General features: G+C 32.5%; 1 pseudogene; it reads right to left on the reverse strand.

The window, feature by feature from the left end:
• Positions 1-2,221: 2,221 nt before the first annotated feature.
• Positions 2,222-23,365, reverse strand: part of LOC116422591 — a 57,008-nt pseudogene continuing 35,864 nt past the window's right edge.

Genomic DNA, 23,365 nt, shown 5'->3' on the forward strand with positions numbered 1-23,365 from the left:
GTGGCTGATTCATAAGAAATAATGAAATGGATAATTTCAGAGGAAACTGGGAAGACCTCTATGAACTGATGCAAAGTGAAATGAGCAAAAATACAAGAATAATTTATACAACAATAATATTAAGAAAAACAACTTTGAAGATTGTTAGAACTCTGAAAATTAAATGACAATTATGATTCCAGAGAATCAAAGATAAAGTACATTATCATCTCCTGGAAGAAGGATGATAAACCGAAAAGGCAGAAATGAAATATAGCTTTTTGGATATGTCCAATGCAGAATTTGTTTTCTATCGCTCCCCTCCTTCCCCTACCGCCCCTACTACTTAGTTTTTTAAATAGAAAGACAAAAAACCCTTATAACAAAGATAAGGGTTTTCTTTCTTCTTTTTTTTTTTTAACTCTTTACTGGATCTGATGGAAGGAAGATGAATTCTTATAACAAAAAAGATTAAATTTCAAGGGAAAATTAAATAAATTCATTCCTGCCCTCAAGGAGCTTCTATTTTAAGAGGTAAAATAACATAAAAAATAGGTGCATACAAAATTTATTGTGTAAATTGGAGTAAGTCTTTGAAGGAAAGGTTCTAGCGGATTAGAGTAAGTCATGGGGAACTGGCAAGAGCTTCCTATAGAAGATATTTGAGCTGAGTCATTAAAGAAAGACAGGGATAATAAGAGGTGGCAACAAGGAGGGTGGACATTTCAGATATGGAAGAAAGGCAGTACAGAATCATGAGTCATGTGAGAGGAATAAATAAACCAATGTGGAAAGATTTTAGAATGTGCAGAAAGGAATGAAATATAAACAGATTGGAAAACTATGAAGGGATTAAACAAAAGACATTATATTTACTTGATCCAGAATGTAATTAGGAACTACTTGAGTTTATTGAGTATGGGAAACTATGGTTTGATTTATACTTATGGAAAATTATTTTAACAGTTGTGTGGAAGATGGATTGGGAAGTGGAGAGACTAGAAACAAGGAGGCCAATTACATAGGTTTTATGGTAGTCCAGGCTAGAGGTGGTATGGGCATGAATTTGGGTACTGGTTACATGTGTGGGGCAGAGTGCTGCTATATCTTCTCTGAGGGAGAAGTTAAGTGAAAAGGCAAAGCAAATGTCTTAAGTTTAGAAACTAATATATGAAAAATCAGAAGAGAGAGAGAGAGAGAGAGAGAGAGAGAGAGAGAGGAAAAGAGAGGGGGGGAGGGAAGGAAGGAGGGAGAGAGAGAGAGAGAGAGCGAGCGAGCACACTGATGGAGCCAAGAAATTGGAAGAAAAAAGAACACAAAGCAAAGGGAGAAAATAAGAGCAGTTGTGACCTAAACTTAACTGAGACAAGATGACTATAGATTTTATAACTGATACTGGTGAGCTGATCTGATTGGAAAAATGATATTGCTAGGAGTTTTTAGAGGACAGTACACTTGGTTGTTTGAAGAGAACAGAAGAAAGACTTCCTTGCCCCATTTACAACCTGAGAAAGAGAAACTCCTCTTAGGTATGACTACATTGTCATTTAATGTATTCTGTGACTTGAAAAGAGAAAATCCCTTAAAGTCCAAAGTGCAGACCTGAAGAGCATTGTGAATGCTAGGCTTAAGGAAACTGTATTTCATAGAAAGAGTATAGTATTTCCCCAATGTTCTGCCAAAAAAACAAGTCCCTGAAACTCTACAGATTTAAGGGAGTAGATACAATTTCCTGCATATTTATACTTAAAAACAAAGCTATAAAAATGTTTTAAATTAATCATTGATGCCAATTTTGCAAATGAAGGAAGAGAAGTCTAGAGAAATTAAGTGCCTTGTCTATAATCAGAGATTGAATATTTATGTCAAAGTTGGAATCCAAACCCAAGTAATTCTGATTCCAGATTCATCACTTTTCCTATTATTCCCTGCTACTTTTCTTAATTTGGTTTGACAAGAGTGTCTTTTTCTTTCTAGGACCTACTTACCATCTTTTTTACAGTGTTTTATGGTTTCATTTCATTTGGAAAATGAATTTTCTTCCAAATAATCTTTCAGAGATCATTGACCCATCTTTTCTGATAATTCTGCAAGGACATTTAAGATAATTAATTTTCCTTCCTTTGAGATTCTATTGCCCCTAGGCATTTTTTAAAACCTTCACTAATCTTAGCTAAATTGAAAGTAAATACCTTTTTTCATCTGCTCTTCTTTCCAACAAGGTGAAAATACATTTGGCAGGATTTGAAACTATTTAAGTGATTGAACACATGTAGTAGTATAAGTAAATGTCAAATTAGAAGGATGTCTCAGCTATAGTGTCCCAGTGATTATACTTTGATCCTGTGCTATTCTATTTTTAATTAATGATTTAGGATAAATGAATAGATAATTTGCTTGCTGTATCTGAAAATAGCATATACAAGTTTTGCTGTGTCCTTGGCTTGAGTTACTGATAGAAGCTGTAGGAGTTCCTCATATGACATGACTCATAGTTTTAGAAGTGGCTCATCCTCTCATTGAAATTTGCTTCTATTCATTTTAACCTCATTGGAAGTCAGAGAGCACCCTCAAAGTAATACTTCATGGGCTTAAATAGTATTTTTCTATAAGCTTTCTTTAGAGACATTTTTCAAAACTTTAATCATTTAAACTTTTATTCTCTGAGTGTCATCTCTTCATATGAATAAAAAATTCACTCAGAACTTTGGAATCATTCCTTTAAATGTGGTTCTCTCTGACTGTGGAACATATCAGATAAATCTATTACATATGCAGAGAGTGATCTCTGGTAACTATACATGTACTTTGGCAGATATAATTTAAGAACATGTTAATCTGATTTCCAGCAAAATGGTCAGGTGGATATACATTGTTTGTGCCATATGCAATAGTTATGTCCCAGGCATCAGTGGCATCTACATTGAGGTTTTAGAAAATGTCCTTCATAAGATAATGAATGTAGTCATGAAAGTCACCAAATCTCTCAGTTTTGATGTACATCTCCCTTATGTTTTCAGATTTGAGGATGACTTTGGTGTTGGGACTTCTCAAGAATAATCACTCAATAGCCCTTTGAACATTGGTGGCCCTTTGTATGAAAATATGAGGAAGGATCTAAAATGTTGTCACAAGGAAATGACAATGACTGTGTTTTTGTCTGCTGATATTCTGTGAATTTCATGGATAACATACTCATCATCTTTCATTGAGAAGAGTGGTTGAGTGACAAATGGATGTCCATTTTTTTTCTCTTGAATGTGAACATCTTTCCATATCTACAAGTACATTTTAAAAAAAAATTCCCACTTCCATTTTGATCACAGAATTTTAGAGCTGATGAAAAATAAATGAACATATATTTTAGAAAAATAAAAGAGGTGTAACACTTTTCATAACATGATCAACCATGTATCCTGTTCCTCAAAAGTTTGATTGATAAGAGTATCATTTCTAATCATCAAAGGCAGAGAAGTCTTGTAGAGAACTGGAAGGTACATTAAAGTCTAATTCTATTATAATTTATTCATGAGAAAATATATTTATGAACTATATAAAGATATATTTCTATAGTTGTCTTTATAAACATATGTTCACAAGTCCAAAATAAAATTCAAATAAATACCATTTTAAACAACATGGAATTCAGCTTTAATTTGAAAATTAATATGAGAGAAACATACTTTTTTATAATTTTAAGGAACTAGAGTATCCACTGATGTACTGTTGAATCTCCCCTGAGCTAAATAACTTTTCTCTTCAAGCAATCACTGATTATATTCATAGCATTAAACTAAGTAAGTTTACATGATGTTGGAATCCACTTCCCTTGCAAAACATAACCACTGGGAACAGGGACCTTCATTCCAACATGGCATTTTTCTCTCTCCATTTCACTGTTTAATAAAAGAAATGTTATATAAAATTACCATCAGAATACTTTATTTAGCTAGATAAAATAAGTAAGCTTAATGTACCACTTTAAGGTTTGCAAAATACAAAAATCATCTCATTTTATCTTCACAACAACTATTTCCTCTTATTATCACTCAGTTTACAGATGAAGAAACTAAGACAAATAAAAATTAAGTCACTTACTTAGTGTGAAATAATTAATAAGTGTCAGAGGCTGGCTTTGAACTCAGGTCTTTCCCAAACCTCAGGTCCAGTTCTTTATATACTATACTAGCTAGCTTCCTAGCAACTTCTCAAAAAGACTGTCTGTAATATATGCCTCCATTTTCTCTTCTCTCACTCTCGTCTTAATCTTTTACAGTATTGCTTTTAACATAATTTTACTGAAATTGCTCCCTTCAAAGTTATTATTGAGCACTTAGTTGCCAGATCCAATGGCCTTTTCTTTATTCTCATTGTCTATGACTTCTCTTTAGATTTTTGACCCTGTTGATCACTCTTTACTTCCTGATCATCTCTTTTTCACTAGGTTTTTGGGACACCACTCTCTTTTGGTTTTCCTCCCTACCTGATTATTGTTTTCTTTTTCTGGATCTTCCTCTAGATCACACATTTTAACTATAGATATATCCCTTAGGGTTCTAGACAAGGCTCTCTTCTTTTTTCCCCCTTTGTATTACGTCACTCCATGATCTCACCAACTCCCATGGATTTAATTATCATCTTTATGCTGATAGTTCTCATATCTACTTATCCTGCTCCAGCTTCTCTGTTGACTTCCAATCTTGCATCTTCAACTACCTTTCAGACATCTTGAATTGGATGTTCAATAGACATTTTAAATATAATAGGTCTAAAACACAACTCATTATTTTTCTCTTTAAACCTTCCTTCTTACTAATTCCTACCTTTTCCAGTGTAGAGGGCCACAGAAAGTAGGGAACACTGGGAGAAGTAAAAGACACTTTAGTCCAGTAAGGAACTCTGTTGATAGTGTCTGGTTTAGTCCTCATCCTCCATTAGGGGGATTCTGGTCTTCCTGAGAAATCAGGGAGTGTGGCAACCTGTGTTATACTTGAAGCAAAATTATATTAACATGGCAAGGAAACATCTGCACACAATAGCAATTGTTTATGTGGTCCTGCATGCGCAGTATCCTATAATTATATAAGTGTATTACACAAGCATAAGGTATATAAGGCTGAGGATTTTTGAAAAATGACCATCCTCATGAGTTCCACCTCATCACTCTTCACCCATGATCAGGACTTGGGCAGGTACTGAAGACCTCCTATGAGCAGGTCTGGACATCCTTGTATTGTAAAGTGCAATATCACCTCCCTAGTCCATCAGACTCACAATTTAAGAATTATTCTGGACTCCTTACTATCTATTACCCCTCTTCTTATATCCAATCTTTTACTAAAGACTATTGATTTTATATGTGTAGCATCTTTCACATATACTCGTCTTCTCTTTCCTGACACATTCATCTCTCATGACTTGATTATAGCAATACCTTGCCTCAAGTCTCTCTCCCATTCCCATTCATTCTCCATTCAGTTACTAAAGTAATTTTCTTAGAGTGAAGGTTTCACATTTCTCCTTGCCTCATCTCAATAAACTCCAGTGACTTCCTATTACATCTAGGAGCAAATACAACATTCTCTGTTTAATATTGAAAAGATTTTTATAATCTGACTACTCCTATCATCTTTTTATACCATCTTCCCCAATACTTACTCTGTGACCCAGTGATAATGATTTCTTGACTGTTCATATCCATGTTATGTTCATTGTCTGGCCATGACAAAAAACAAAACAAAACAAAACAAAATTTCATCACTCAGCTCTGGATATTCTCTCTGACTGTCCCCATGCAAGGAATTCTCTTTCTCTTTTGTTCCAACCACTGACCTCTCTGGCTTCCTTTAATTAAAATCCTGTCTTCTACAGAGAACTTTCTCCAACCCCTCTTAATTCTAGTAACTTTTTTTCTGCTGACTATTTATCCTGTATAAATATAATTGCATATTGTTTCCCCTTTCTTCCATTAGACTGTAAGCTCCTTGAGAACTGGGACTGTCTTTTACCTTGTATATGATCAGTGCTTAGCATAGAGCCTTGTACATAGTAGTATATGATAAGTGTTTTTTGATTGATTGATTTGATATTCAAATTCTTTAGGGTCCATTCTGAGCCTTCTCTTCTCTCTCTATGCTTTTTCTTTTGGTGATTTCATCAGTTCTTAAGGGTTCAATTATTATCTCTATGTTTATGACTTCCAAACATATACACTGATGTTTAGTATCCTTCTTGAACTCCAGTCTCACATTGCTAACTGACTGCTGAATATCTCTTACTTAACTCTGCCAGTCCAAAATGAAACTTTGTCTTTGCCTTTATCTTTGCCACTCCCTCCTCACTTCTACCTTTAAGAAGTCTTAGGTTTCTTCAAAATTTAGAGACTGTCTTCCAATCTTCCATGTGAAGCCTTTTCTGAGCCCTTGAAAGTATCAATGTTCTCTCCATCTGTTCTCAAATTATTTCATATTTACTTATCTGTGTACATAATATATCCCTTTAGTAGATACTGTTAAGCTTATATAAGACAGAGACTTCCTGTTTTTTAAAAATATCTTTGGGTTTCCAGCATCTATTAATATATAAAAATGCTTAGAAAGGGTTTTTTTTTTTTTTGTTGCTCTTCATTTTGTATATCACAAACATAAGTAATTCAAAATAATATGTAGGTGCACAAGAGATGTGCCTACCAAGTTCTATGTGAAATCGGAATAAAGAACAATTATTCATAACTATTAAAGATAAATTATAACTGCTTAGAGGAGGTGGGCATTCGAAGTTGATTTTAGAGAATGAGAAGTATTTTAATAGGTTGAAAATAGGACTAAGGTAGAAGGCATTTCAAGCTTAAGGTATGCTATGAGCCAATAGGAAGGGAAAACACAGACCTTACATAGGAGATAATTATGTGGTTAAATACAGGAGAAGTGAAAGGGACAGTGTGGCATTGGTTGGATTGGTAAAATGGAACCTGGTTGTTCATTTATCTTACTGGAAGGATTTGGAATAGAGGAATAATATGAACTAATCCCTGCATGAAGCATAGATCTGGCAACATGGATTGGAGGAAGTGATTGAGTTAGGGATTCAATTAGGAACTGAAGTAGATAGAGAAAAGTAGAGACACAAATCAGATTTAAAAAGTAAAATTTATAGAAAATAGTCAATGAATGACTATAGAAAACTGAATAGAAATAAAGAAATTAGAACTCACCAGAAGTTTTTAATCTAGTCTTTGAGAGAATTTTTCCCTAGATATCAGAGCTCAGATTTAACAATCTAAATCACTGGTCAAATGGAATTTGTTTTATTTAATAAAGTAAGAAAGATCTGTGTTTATCACAGAAATAAACATGGCAAAACTAAAACTCTGAAGAAAAGTTTTTAGACTCTCAAATTAAGGTTATTATATTAAGAAATTTAACAAAAAACTTGATTACTAAAAATGAATGGATTTTCTAGTGTGTAGGAAAGAGCTAAACTAAAGGACTAGCATAAAAATCAACACATAGGCATACATACATATGCACACATGGTTTCTAATTCTGATTCTGTGTACTTCCATCAAAACATTTAGAAGATGATATAGATGTGAACAAATTCCAAGTTTAAGCTCTTCTACCTTATTCAATTATATACAATCCAAAATAATTTCTAAATACTCAGATGGTGATGATGACAGAAGGATAGTTGAACCCACAATGAGGACTGGCTTTAAGTTAAATTGAAAATATTTCCTTGCATGAGCCTTTTTTTTAAATAAAGAAGGATACTATGAGAACACCTTTGATTTGTGTTCCAGGCCAATCAAGATCTCCTGGTTGCTAACTGAGTTAACGCTGAGTTTAAATGCTGAAAATTATGTTAAGTGAAAATTTTCATTTAAAAAGACCTACACTACTACTGTTACAATTACTTACAATTACTGTTACAATTTGAAACCTCAGTGACTTTTAAACTTTTCATAATTTCAACATTTACATTGAACTTTTAAAAGATAAAAATATAAATTTATCAGATGTAGATATGGACACTCACCCATAAAAGCAAATAAAAAGTTTTTATTTATTATATGGTTACTTTGTATATAGAATCATGTTATATACATGCACATATGTCTTATTTTCCAATAAAACACAAGGAACTGTTTTATTTTTGCCTTTCTTTTCTTCCCAAACTCAACACAATATCTGTAGCTGGCACTTAAAACATGCTTATTGACCATATTTATCAGACAAGGTTAAGTAAATAATATGTAAATCCATTACCAGAAGTTTGGTATAAAACCATCAAAAGGAAAAGAAAAAGGAAGAAAAAATTGCTATATTTATGCCAAATGAATCAAACTGTAACTAGATTATAGTTATTTTAAGGTAAAGATTCTGTGATTTGTAAATACCTTTGTATGTTTTAGCACAAAATTGAAGAATTTAGGAGCTGGAAGGGACCTCAATTACCATAGTTTAGGAGCTGGAAGGGATCCCAACATATACCTGAAAGAAATCTGCATTTTAACAGACCTGACAAATAGTCATTTATGTTTAATTTGGATACTTTCAAAGAGAAATCCTATCACTTTTCAATGGAGCAATTCTTTTACATTCTATTGTTTTGCATGTTATCTCTCCCATTAGATTGTGAGCTCCTAGAGATAAGGGACTGTCTTTCTCCTTTCTTTGTTTCCCCAGCATTTAGTGGGGCTTAATAAGTGTTTATTAATTGATTGATCTCAAATTTACATTCACCTCTTTGAACTTCTAACTCTGACTCTTGGATTTTGTTTTTAGGACCAAATGGAACATTTTTAATCCTTCTTCAATTTGAAAATTCTTAAAATAATTAATTATTACATAACTATAGAGCCTTCTCTTCTATGTGTTAAACATGCCTAATTCCTTCAAACAATTCTCCAAATATGTTGATTAAAGGCTTTTATCTATTCTGGTTGCTTTCCTCTGATCATTCTCTAATTTAGCAATGCACATCTTATCTAGGGCAGAGTATAGAAGCCCTTTTCCCTTTTACCAGTTTCTAATGTGTGACTCTATTAATGTAAGATAGCTCTAGGCAAACTTTTTTGTCCTCTGGATTATACTATCAACTCAAATTGAGTTTATAATCCACTAAAATTTCCAGGTTTTTTTCCATACAAACTACTATTTAATCATTCTTCCCCCAGATTGTATTTGTGAAGTTAAGTTTTTAAAGCCAAACATGACATTTTATTTTTGTCCTTATGGAATTTCATCTTATTGGATCCATCCCAATGTTCTAAAAGTAGTCAGCAAATTATAATAGGACATAGCATGCCAATCACTGCTCTAAAATGTCAAGATATTTTATAGATCTAGACTTTATCTCCATACAGTGTAGTAGTAATCCCTTCTAGCTTTGTGTCATCTGTGAATTTGATGAACATGATATTTAATGTTTTAATCCAAATATTTGATAACAATGCTAAAAAGCACAGGGCTAAGCATTCTTCTGTAGATTTTTTGCTGTATTGACACTGAACAATTAATGACTGTCCTTTAAGTCTAGCTAGTCCTGTCAAACATGTAGCCAGCCTAAAACACTTCCAACTTTGGTAGTTGGAACCAGATTAAAATGTAATTGGTAAATATTTGACAAAATAAATACAGATACGGACAGAGATAATACTGATATGTACTTTTCTAAGTCAAAATATGGCTTGCACATGTGTACTTTAGTGACCCCATTTCTATTTGAACTTGACACGATTGATCTAGAGTAGACCCATGTGTGTCTTCTCAATTTAAATTGCATCATTAAATGCATCATTAAATCTAGAAGAACTTTATTTCTAGCATACTTCTCATTTAACAGTTTAGCAAAACTGGGGGAAAAAAATCTACCTAAAATCATTTATGACTATATAGCAAGCACTAACAATATAAAGACAAAAGCAAAACAGTTCTTGCCCTCAATAAAGAAAACCACACACACACATAGAAGTACAAAACACATATGAAGAATGTAAAAGGTAAATGTTATAGGAGAAAATAGTAGTCACATCAGGGTCAGAAAAGCTTCCTAAAGAAGGCAGTGCTCTAACGGAATCTTCAAAAGAAACCAGAGATTTCAAGAGATGGAAGTGCACTGGATAGTCTGTTCAAAGATATGGAGACAAGAGTTGGAGCTCCTTGTATGAGCAACAGTGAGAAGGCCATTGTAGTTGAACCAAAGAATGTGTAGATAATAGGAAATTAAGGAAGGACAATGTTGTGGAATATTATAAATGCCAAAGAAGATCAAATTTTATTTAATCCTAGAAGTAACAGAGAATTAGGCATGACATGATTAGTCTTATATGTTGGGAAAATCATTTTGGTAGATATGTAAGGATGGTTTGGAGAGGGCAGGAATATGAGACATGGAAACTAATTAGAAGGCTTTAGTAATAATTCAGGCTAGAGGAGATGACCATGAAATAAGGTGGTATCTATAAAAGTAGAGAGAAGGGTGCTTACATGAATAAATTCTGTCAAAGACAGAACTTGCACAACTTGGCACTGGATTAATTTGAATATATGAGAATGAAAGATTGAAGATAATATTGAATTTGCAAATCTTGATGACTGGAAAAATGGTGGCAATCTTAAAGTCTGGAAAACAGTAAAAGTTTTTGGGAAAATGATTTCTTTTTTGGACATGCTGGTCTTGAGATATTTATGGGACTTTTTATTTGAAATGTCACAGAGGCAGTTTGTGATATGGGACTACAGGTCAGAAAAGATGCTAGGAAGGATTGTTAAATCAGAGAGTATTCTACATTAAATATGGAACCCATGGAAAATGATGAGGCTACCAAGTAAAATGATATAGAGAAAAAAAGAGAGGATGACCCAGGACAGTCTTAAGGAATATCTGAGAATTGACATAAAGATCTAGCAAAGGAAAGAGAGAAGCAATTACTGAGTCAATTTATTAGGCACCTGCCATTGCTATGTATGCAGAGACAGTTAGATGACTCAATAGATGGAACATTGAGCCTGGAGTAGGAAAACTCATCTTCCTGATTTCAAATCTGGTCCCAGATATTTAATAGCTATGTGATCCTGAGCAAGTCATTTCACCTTTATTTGCCTCAATACACTAGAGAAGGAAATGGCAAACCACTTCAATATTTTTGTCAATAAAACCCCATGGACAGTATATTCCACAGCATCACGAAGAATAGTACACAACCAAAGAACAATATACCATGCCCTGTGCTAAGCAGTAAGGATACAGATAAAAAAAATTAAACCCCAGCTTAAATCTGACATAGGAAATACCTATTTACAACTAAGATACATGCAGGATAAATTGAAGATCATCTCAAAGGGAAGGCATTGAGATTGAGGCAGAGTGGGAAAGGATTATTGCTAAAGGTGATACTTTAGTTGAGACTTGAAGGACACCAGGAAAGCCAAGAATCAGAGCTGAAGAGGGAAAACAATTACAAGTTTGGGAACAACCAGTAAAAATACCCAGAGTCAGGGAAAAAATCCCTAGCAAGGAAACTAGAAATATTAGATCAAAATGCAGGAGGGAATAAGACTTTTGAGGTTTTTGTTTGTTTGTTCTATTTCCTTATAGTAATGAACACAAGTGTGAATATGCTTAGCATTGACTTTTGCGGGCTGTTATAAACTCTGAAATAATGTTGTACCTTTTCTTCAAGGCTCCCAGGCATTTTGTAATGTAAGGAAGTATTTAGAGGTAGAAAATTCCTTCCTTATTACCTGTAAAATAAACCTGTCTCCCCATCCTTAAACAACAATAACAACAACAACAACAACAAAGAAACAAAACCTTACCAGATCTTGCCAACTTCACCAGCTTTTCCTATTTCTGTCCTCTACAGCTCAGCTAAACTTCATTCCCTCTGCAATCTGGTCTCTGAATTTACTATTTAACTGGAACTGCTGACGCTCAGTTCTAATCAGTGATAATCTAATCCAAACTCCTTCTTTTCCAGATGAGAAAATTGAAACCCAGAAAAACTCCTAGTGACTTAATAAATTCACACAAGTAGAAGGTAATAGATCCAGAGTTTGAACCTTAATTTGCTAATTCCAATTTGAATCTTCTTGTCTGTTGTTGTGGTGGTTAAGCCATTTCAGTCATGTCTGACTCTTCATGACCCCTTTTTGGGTTTTCTTGACAAAAACACTTGTGTGGTTTTCCACTTTCTTCTCTAGCTCATTTTACAGATGAGGAACTGAGGCAAATAGAGTTAATTGACTTGCTCAGAGGTCACTGAATAAGTGTCTGAAGGTGTATTTGAATTCAGAAAGATGATTCTTCCTTACTCCAGACATGGCACTCTGTAACCTATAATACCCAATGCTACCTAGCTACATATTCCGCACAAGATTAATTTATCAAACACTTTTTGTTGACCAGATAAGTAGTACCTTTTATTGCTTTTGAGGTGAACTGAAGCCAGAAGTTAAATTGCTTGCCAGGGGATAGATATCTTGTTAACAACAGAACTAGAAACAACATTATGATTTCTCACTAATCAAATGAAACTGATTTGATTATCTAGTCTAAACTTTGTGTTTTACAAAAGAAGAAATTGAAGACCCAAGAAGCTAAGTGTTTGCTGGAATTAATGCCATAGCAGAGAATAAAATTCCTAGAACTATTTTAAACTATAATTTGACAAGCCTTGCCAAAGAAGCTCACCATCTCTAATAACTTCCTTTTCAACTTCTAAATTCCTTCCTTCCTAAGTTTTCATCACCCTTCTTCTTAAAATATTAAACTTACTTTATATTGTAGAGAGAGAACATTTTCCCTTACATATAACAAAATTGTTTCCTCTTGCCATAGATTATAATTTTAATAAGTATAATCCTATTAAATTCTAATGACTTTCTAAAATATTCTTCCCAGAATCATCATTACTCAATCTTTTTTTTTTTTTTTAGTAAAAGAGAAAGTGGTATCTCCTCACTAAAGCTACTGATTCCATTGTTAACATTATTGATCTTAAGTCCCTGAACTTGTTTTGTAAAGTATTTTGATAATCACATTTCAATGTAATTGGTTCCCACAATAATTCTAATGCATTTTATTCTATGTTTTAAAAATATTATATTATTTGGAGAAAAGCTCCATAATTTTTACTAGAATGCCATAATTTTCACTAGAAGTCTCTTTTTACTCTCTTACACACATACACACATATACAGAGATAAACACACAGATACACATGTTAAAAAAAAACAAAACCCTGATATACTACCATTTTTAAATCCATCCCTTTTATTTACTTTAAAATCTTACTCTATCAATACCCTATATATAGGTGTATATATATATATATATATATATATATGTGTGTGTGTGTGTGTGTGTGTGTGTATGTATGTGTGCATGTGTGTATGTATGTGTGTGTATGTGTGGTATATATATATACTATATATTTGTTTTTTTCTGTTTTGATGACTTGTCTCCATCTGTCTACAAATATATTTAAGTTTTACCTATCTTCAAATTCTTTCCTTTGATCCTTTCATGTCATTAAATTGAATTTCCAACTTTCTTTCATTTCATTTTCCAATTACTAAGAAAAGTCATCTACTTCTGTAACCTTCTGAAATATTACTTTAGCTCCTACAACTCTATGGAAACCTCTCTGAATACTTTCCATCAACTTTTTAACTGGTATTTGTCTTAAACTTTGATAAACCCCTCTTCCTCAATACCATTCTCTTCCTCTGAGTAAGTTGCCTTCTCAAGCATTTATTTTCCTCAACTGAAATTCCTGTTATTGGAAAAATACATGAGAGCTGACTACACAAGGTATTTCTACTGATAGCAAGTTACTACCTTCTGTTTCTGTAGAGATCTCAAGATTTCCTGTGGCTGAACCCAAGCTAATCAAATGATTTATCTTTATCGTACACAGAAATCAATTTGGGCTTGAGAGAATCCCAGCTATTTTGTAGTTTCTTTTAAGAGTGTGATTGATGTACAGATTAGGTTTTGGGCATACCAAAAAGATCAGAATGTAAAGATTGGTTCTAAGACTTTGCATTAATTTCAAGAAAAGATGGGAAAATAAAGAAGGGATGGGAATGGGGGAAAACTTTGGACCATTCATTGTTTATACATTAATAATTCATTGACAACTCCCTCCATAAATTATATATCATTTACTTGAATTCTTTTGGAATAGAAGATAGAAAACAATTTCTACCTTTAAGAGTTTTTCAGAAGCCATAAAAGGGATCCAGACCTCTATTGTAGATATCTTTTTGAGCATTATTTTATAAAGTCATTTTTGAAGTCATTTTAAGACTTCTACAACAGATAAATATAAGAAATGAGAATCCATACAGATGATGGTGGTACAATGAAAAGAGTGTTGTCTCTGAAGTCAGAATACAGACATTCCTATGATACTTCTAAATATGTTATTTAATCTAGTTTTCTTAATTTACAAAATGAAGGGATTGGACAATATAGCTTCTAAAATTCTATGGAGTTTTAAATTAATGAACCTCTGATCCTATTCTATGTAAAAGATAATCACTTTACACTCATTTACTCATTTTTTCCCTCTATAGAGTTCTAATTCATATAATTGTTCTTCACAGCTACTCCAAGTCTGTCTCTGTTCACATGTCTTTGGCTCTGGGAATATGTTACTAACACAGTCTACAGATAAGGAAAATAAGACACAAGTATGTCTCAGGTTTCAAAGAGAATCAGTGATCTAAAGAATGCATTTTTATGGTTCCCATTTGACTTCCTCAGTCACTAATATACAATACAATGATATACTTTCTTAGTCACTATCTCAATTCATCAAGATTTCAGGGAATATAGAAAAAATTTCAGTAGTATTTAATATTCATTGCAAATTTCTTATATGTTTTAATTCAAAGCAATGCAATTCAATTAAAAAAACATTAATTATGTCAGACATTGTGCCAAGGGCTAGGAATACACAATCAAAAATGACCACAGAATTTCCCTCATTAATCTATTGATAAAATGGAATATACACAGATAAATAAGTACAAATCATATACAAACTAAATGCAAAATATAAGGAGAAAGAAAAAGAAGTGAATTTGTACCTTTTTATATATTCACAGTTATCTCTTCCTCCTCTTCATTTTTTTTTTTTTTTTTTGCCTCATTGGCATCTCTCCCTGAAGTATTTCTTTTATTATTGCCTTAATTTTAGTTTACATTCTAGGACTTTAAAATAATGTACCTTCCTTTTAAAAATTAATTTATTGGAAATTTTTCATTTTATCCCCGCTACAACTCAGTTTGTTTTTCACATGTAGATAATTCTCATCCCATCTGCCCAGCTTCAAAATAATAAGAAGAAATTCCTGTAGATGAAACTATTTTCCACCATTTTATTCTCTATTAACTCTTTTCACCTAAATCCATTAAAGCTACATTAGGATATGAGGAAAGAAATCGTAGGCTGAAGTGAACATTGACTTTTTAGATATTTTCTTTTTTTCTTTTTTTTTTGGGGGGGGGGAGGGGGGAGTTGTTCCATAGCTCTATTAAAAAATAAGTATAGGGGGGAGCTAAGATGGCAGAAAGTAGAACACATCTGTATCTGAGCTTCTCCTAGTGTCTCTCAGATCAACACCAGATCAAACCTCTGAACTGGTTTTGGAGTGACAGAACCCACAAATATTTGGAGTATATCAAATTTCCAGAAGAAGATACTTTGAAAGAACTTCAGAAAAGGTCTGTTTCAATTGGGCTGGGGGAGAGGTGGTCAAGCATAAACACAGTGCAAGGATCTGGGCCAGGGAGCCAGGGCTTGCTGTATTCCACATTGGGGAATCTACTGGGAGCTTTTTAGGCTACTCTATCCTTGTTACAAGTCAGTGAATCGGCAGATTAGCTGTGAGACACCCAAAGCACATACAAAAGGCAAATAGTGAACCTCTGAACCCCAGAAAAACATGGAACCTGTCTATGCCTATCCAGCACCAGCCTCAGGATGATCTAAAGCAGCTGTCACCTCTTTGCCTTAAGAGCATACCTCAACCTTTAAAAGAATGAGCAAAAAAAGCAAAAAGAACTCTGACCATAGGCAGCTTTTATGGAGAAAGAGAACAGACCTCAAACCCTGAGGATTTTAAAGGCAAATCATCCCCAGAGGAAGCCCCAAAAGGTAATATGAGTTGGTTTCCATTTCACAAGGCTCTCTTGGAAGAGTTCAAAAAGCATCCTAAAAGAGAGTATGAAGAAAAATGGGTAAAGGAAATGAGAACTTATCAAGAGAGTCTGGCAAAGGAAAAACAGAAACTATCTGAAGAAAACTCCTTAAAAAATAGATTTGATGAAATGGAAAAAGTACATAACTCCTTACAAAATAGATATAAAAAAGAAACCAATTCATTGAAAAACAAAATCTGTGAAATGGGAAAAAAATGCAACGAACAAAACAGCTCATTTAAAAGTTCAATTGGGCCAAATGCAAAAGGAGATAAAAGAGCAAACTGAAGAAAATAATTCACTAAAAATTAGAATTGAATAAATGAAAGTTGATGACTCAATGAGACTTCAAGAATCAATCAAACAAAACTAAAAAAAATGAAAAAATAGAAGAAAATATAAAATACCTCATTGGAAAAAAAAAAACAACTGACCTGAAAAATATATCTAGGAGACACAATCTAATAATTATTGAACTTTCTGAAAACTATGTTTAAAAAAAGAGCCTAGACATCATCTTTCAGGAAATCATCAAAGAAAATTGCCCTGATGTCCTAAAACCGGAGGGTAAAATAGCCATTGAAAGAATTCACCAATCACTTTCTAAAGCCCCAAAATGAAAAATCCAAGGAACATTGTAGCTAAATTTCAGAATTATCAAATCAAGGCTGTGCAAGCAGCCAGAAGGAAACAATTCAAATATCAAGGAGCCATAATCAGGATTATTCAGGAACTGCAGTTTCCTCTTTAAAGGATCAAAAGTCATAGAATTTTATTCTGAAAGGCAAAGGAACTTGGATTGCAGCCAAGAATCAACTATCTTGCAAATTGAGCATTATTTTTCAAGGAAAAAGATGGACATTCAATGAAAAATGTGAATTTCATTTATTTCTGATGAAAAGACCAGAGCTGAATAGAAAATTTGATCTTCAAATACAGAATTAAAGATAAGAATTAAAAGGTAAAAATAAAAGAAAAAAATAACTTTCTTTTAAAAGTTAAAAAGCTGCATTTTTGTTTTCCTTCTCAGGTTTTTTTTTTACTTTCTTTCTAGATCTGATTTTTTTTGTGCAGCAAGATAACTCTATAAATGTGTATACACGTATTGTATTTAACATATACTTTAACATATTTAACATGTATTGAACTACCAGCCATCTAGAGAAGGGGATGGGGGGAAGGAAGGGAAAAGTTGGAACAGAAAGCTTTACCAGGGTCAATGTTGAAAAATTACCCATACATAGGTTTTTGTAAATAAAAAGCTATTTTAAAAAAAGTTAAAAAGCTTATAATCCTATATGGGAAGATGATATGTTTAACTCTTGAGATCTTTATCTGTTATTGCTATATTTAGAGGGTATAGGTATAATTTGATTTTATTGTGATGGTATAAAAAAGTAACTTGATGAGGAAAAGTGATTCTACTGGAAGAGGAGGAGAATGGAATTAAAATAAGGTAAATTATATCTTATGAAGAGACAAAAAAGATCTATAACAATTGAAGGAAAGAAGGAAGGGGGGTGAGCATTGTGTGAATCTTACTCCCATCAGATTTGGCTCAAAGAGAGAATATAAGAAACATTTAGGGAGGTAGGAGGAGAAAGAGGAAAAGAAAAGAAAAGCTAATAGAAGGGAAAATAGAGGTAGAAATAAAAAGGTATAAGAAAGGGATGGGGCTGTAAAAGGGAAGGTTTGTTTGAGGAAAGGAGTGATCAGAAGCAAAATCCTGGGGAGGAGTGAAAGGGGAAAGGGAAAAGAAAAGTATAATGGGAGGAAAAGATGGCAGAAAATACAGAGTTAGTCATTTTAACTGAATGTGAATGGGATGAACTCTTCCAATAAAATGGAAGCAGACACAAACTGTATTAAAAGTCAGAATGCCACAATTTGTTGTTTACAAGAAAGACATTGAGAACAGAGTGATATATTCAGAGTAAAGGTAAAAGATAAAAATCAGAATTTATTATGCTTCAGCTGGAGTTTTAAAAAAAGCAGGAGTAGCAATCCTGATCTTAAATCAAGCAAATGCAAAAGAAGATCTAATTAAAAGAGATAAGGAGGGCAATTACATTCTACTAAAAGCTAGCATAGAACCATACATAATGGAGTAATATCAATACTAAACATATATGCAACAAGTGGTACAGCATCCAAATTCCTAGAGGAGAAGTTAAGAGAGCTGCAGGAAGAATTAGACAACAAAACTATATTAGTGGGGGATTTCAACCTTGCTCTCTCAGAACTAGATAAATTTGAGCCACAAAATAAATAAGAAAATTAGGAGATAAATAGAATTCTAGAAAAGCTAGAGATGATAGAGTTTTGGAGAAAATTAAATGGGGACAGAAAGGAATATACTTTTTTTTCTTGGCAGTACATGGAATCTATTCAAAAACTAATCATTTATTAGAGCATAAAAACTTCAAAATCAAATGCAGAAAGGCAAAAATAGTAAATGCAGCCAAAACATTTATTAGGGGAAATTTTTTATGTCTAAATGTTTACTTATATGAATAGAGAAAGAGAAAATCAATGAATTGGGCTTGCAACTAAAAAGCTAGAAAAAGACAAATTAAAAACCCCCAATTAAATGCCAAATTTTAAATTCTAAAATTAAAAGGATAGATTAATAAAAATGGAAAATAAGAAAACTATTAAATTAATAGTAAATATACTAATAGTATTATATAATACTAAATAGTACTATTAATACTAAATAGTAAATAATAAACAAAAGTAAGAGTTGGTTTTATGAAAAAAACCCCAACAAAATAGATAGACATTTAGTTGATATGATTAGAGAAAGGAAAGAAGAAAAACAAATTGTATCAAAAATGAAAAGGGAGAATTTTCCACCAATGAAGAGGAAATCAGAGCAATAATGAAGAATTATTTTGCCCAACTACGTCAATAAATCTGATCATCTAAGTGAAATAGAGAAACATTTTTAAAAAATGTAGATTGTTCAGATTAACAGAAGAGGAAATAGATTATTTAAATAGTCTCATCTTAGAAAACTATGTTGACCAAGACATTAATCAACTCCCGAAGGAAAAAAAAATCTCCAGGGTCTGATTGATTTACATGTGAATTCTACAAAACATTTAAAGAACAATTAATTCCAATACTATGCAAACTATTTGAAAAAATAGGGAAAGAAGGAGTCCTATCAATTTCCCTTTTATAATACAGATATGGTATTGATACCAAAACCAAGTAGTGTCAAAATAGAGAAAGAAAATTATAGACATATTTCCCTAATGAATATTGATGCAAAAATCTTAAATAAAATATTAACAAAGAGATTACAACAAATCATCCTCAGGATAATATGCCATGACCAACTAGGATTTATACCAGTAATGCAGGGCTGTTACAGTAGTAAGAAAATTATTAGCATAATTGGCTATATCAATAATCAAACTAAAAAAATGATTATCTCAATAGATGCAGAAAAAGCATTTGATAAAATTCAACACTCTTTTCTATTAAAAACAGTAAAGAATATAGGGATAAATGGAGCAAAGGAATGAGTAAGTAAATGATTAAAGTGATTAGTAGCATCTATTTAAAACTATAAGCAAGCATCATATGTAATAAGGACAAACTAAAGCCATTCCCAATAAGATCAGGAATGAAACAAAGTTGTCCACTACCACCATTACTGTTCAGTATTGTATTAGAAATGCTAGCTTTGGCAAGAAGAGAAGAAAAAGAGATTAAAGAAATCATAGTAGGTAATGTTGAAAGCAAATTATTACTCTTTGCATATGAGATAATGATACACTTAGAGAATGCTAGAGAATCAACTAAAAATTATTGAAACAATTCAAAATTTAGCAAAGTTGCAGGGTACAAAATAAATCCATATAAATCATCAGCATTTTTATATATTATCAATAAAGAACAAGAGCAAGAGTTATAAAGAGAAATTTCATTTAAAATAACTGTAGATAACATGAAATATTTAGGAGTCCACCTGCTAAGGCAAAGCTAGGAACTGTAGGAACACAACTACAAAACACTTTCCACACAAATAAAGTCAGATTTAATTAATTGAAAAAATATCAAGTGCTTATGGGTAGGTTGAATGAACATAATAAAAATGACAATACGACCTAAATAAATCTACTTATTCAGTTCCATACTAATCAAACTGCCAAGAAATTATTTTATAGAGCTAGAAAAATATAATAGTGAAATTCATCTTGAAGAACAATAGCTCAAGAATTTCAAGGGAATTAATGAAAAAATGCAAATGAATGTAGCCTAGCTGTGGCAGAATCTAAAACTATATTATACATCAGCAATCATCAAAATTATTTGGTACAGAGGTTCACAGGACAAAACAGTCAATGACTACAGTAATCTAGTGTTTGACAAACCCAAAGACCCCATCTTTTAGGATAAGAACTCACTATTTGATGAAAATTGTTGGAAATATTAGAAAATAATATGGTAGAAATTAGACATTGACCCATACCTAACACTGTATACCAAGATAAAGTCAAAATGGGTTCATGATTTAGACATAAAGAGTGATATTACAAGCAAATTAGAAGAAGAAAAAATAGTTTACCTCTCAGATCTATGGAGAAGGAAGGAATTTGTGGCCAAAGAAGAACTGGAATACATTATTGAACACAAAATAGATCCTTTTGGTTATATTAATTTAAAAAGTTTTTGTACAAACAAACTAATGCAGACAAGATTAGAAGGGAAGCAATTAAAAAAAATTTTTACTTTCAGGGGTTCTGATAAAGGCTTCATTTCTAAAATATATGAAGAATTGAATCAAATTTATAAGAATTCAAGTCACTCTCCAATTGATAGTCAAAGGATATGAGCAGACAATTTTCAGATGAAGAAATTGAAACCATTTTTAGTCATATGAAAAGGTTCTCTAAATCACTATTGATCAGAGAAATGAAAATTAAGACAACTCTAAGATAACACTACATATCTCTCAGACTGGCTAAGATGATAGGAAAAGATATGAAAAATGTTGGAGGGGAGGGATGTGGAAAAACTGGGACACTGATACATTATTGATAGAGTTGTGAACTGATCCATCCTTTCTGGAAAGCAATTTGGAACTATGCCCAAAGGGCTATCAAACTGTGCACACCCTTTGAAAGCTAACCAGAACATTACACATGCAAGGGTCAATATTAAAAAATTATCCATGCATATGTTTTGAAAATAAGAAACTTTAATTTAAAAAAAAAAAAGAAAAAATGATTATAACAATCCTAACATGTGGTTTCCAAGATGGGTAATTTCCCCTATACTTTATTTGGTTCTGCTCTTTAAAAAAAAAACAAAAAACAAAAAACAAAACAAAAAAAAACTCAGTTGATATCCTTACTTCTTTTTTTTTTTTTTTTTGGGGGGGGGGTGTTGTTAGGACACATCCAGAGCACAATCTTCGAACAGAATCATTTTGGATGGAGTTCCTGTCAATAAAATTCTTATATCTGCCTAACGGTTTTGAAAAGAAATAAGTAAGAATAAATAGAGATTCAGGAAGATAGAAACTGGATATATTGGCACAAGAGATAATAAGATCTGGTATATAATAGTTAATCTGTCCTGCTTTACTTTCTCTACTAAGAACTCTATATTTTCCCCAAAATAGGATCTTATGAACAATGGAAATTCAAGTAATTTTACTGACCATCAGACTGACAATAAAATGATTCATGTTTAGAGAGGGACCAAAAAAAGACCTGAAATAAATCTTGTAATCCATCAATTGCTAGAAGTAATAGATCTCACTCCTAGCTGTACTGCTACGATTGATGGCCTCCACGGTCACCCAACCCACAATAATTGAAAGCACTATTGCATGTACTTAAAAAAAATATTATTGAACAAGTTCTATCTGTATTATACAGAAAGAATTGACCATAGACTATCAGAAAGTTAACTTCTGTTTGCATAAATAAATATTCTAATGTGAGAAAGAGAGACTAGTGAGTCTTCCACCAAAAACAAACAAACAAACAAATAAATAAAAGGATGCAAAATATTCCACCAAGCATGGCCATTACAGATTTTTACTATTTTCATTGTAGGTTTTTACAGGGCAACTGAAAAAAAAAATTAGAATCGTAAAATTCTAATATTGCAAGAAACTTCAGAAGCAATTTAATTCAAACCATACTAGAAGTAGGAATCAATTTTATAATAGTCTTGATGTGCTAATACTGTTTCTGCTTGAAGAAATCTAATAATAGGGAACCCACTATATATCAAGGCATGCATTATTTTTTCATTATTGTTCTTCTGTTTTTGCATGTCTATCTCCACTTGTGATTTCATTCCCTATCATAAAAATTCTTTATTTATAGCAAATAATTATAGCAGAATAGGTACAGAATAACTGAACACATTGATTATGTATGGAAAAATGTGATTCATTCTGGAATGGAGTTCATTCCAGAACTCACCTTTTTGCCAAAAAATGAAAAGAAAACAAAGGAAATAAAAATTTATTAAGCACCAATTATGTGTCAGATACCATGCTGAATGTGGTATCATACTTCATCATCAAATACCTGAAATCACAATTATTTCATTACTTTAGTCAGTAGTTTTATTTATTAGGGTTTCTGTTTAGCCAGAAATCCTGAGCATCTTCCCCTCTCGGATTGATTTTTTTTAACTAGGTAAAAAGGGCCATTCTTTTTCTCATTTCTTTCTTGCCTAGCTTTAATCATTAAATAGGCAGTTGCTTCAATCATATTGAGACCTATTAAAAGATCCTCACTTAAAAACGCCAATGTCTCCCACTGAATCCAGAGTCATCTCCAATTGTCCTGATCTGTATCTGTCCACTGGACCCAGATGTTTCTGTAGGAGACCTTGAACAACCCCTCCCTCACTCAAATCCAATTGACTTGCTACTGGGCTTTATGACAAATAAGACAACTATCCCTGTGATCAAAGCTCAAAATAATAGTAAATTATAGTCACAAGAAATTTTATCTTAAATAGCAAAATTTTACTAACCCCCATTTAGGGTCTAAATGTCTTTCCTGATGCTTCCCTAATAGCTAACATTTTGTTTATCCTTTACATATAAATGAAAACTAACCTTTTTTGAGGTTTCAAACAAACAACAAATACATGAAAGTTGACTCATCATTCATTTGTTGAAGCTACATCT

This window comes from Sarcophilus harrisii, chromosome 3, assembly GCF_902635505.1.
Source record: "Sarcophilus harrisii chromosome 3, mSarHar1.11, whole genome shotgun sequence".
NCBI lineage: Eukaryota > Metazoa > Chordata > Mammalia > Dasyuromorphia > Dasyuridae > Sarcophilus > Sarcophilus harrisii.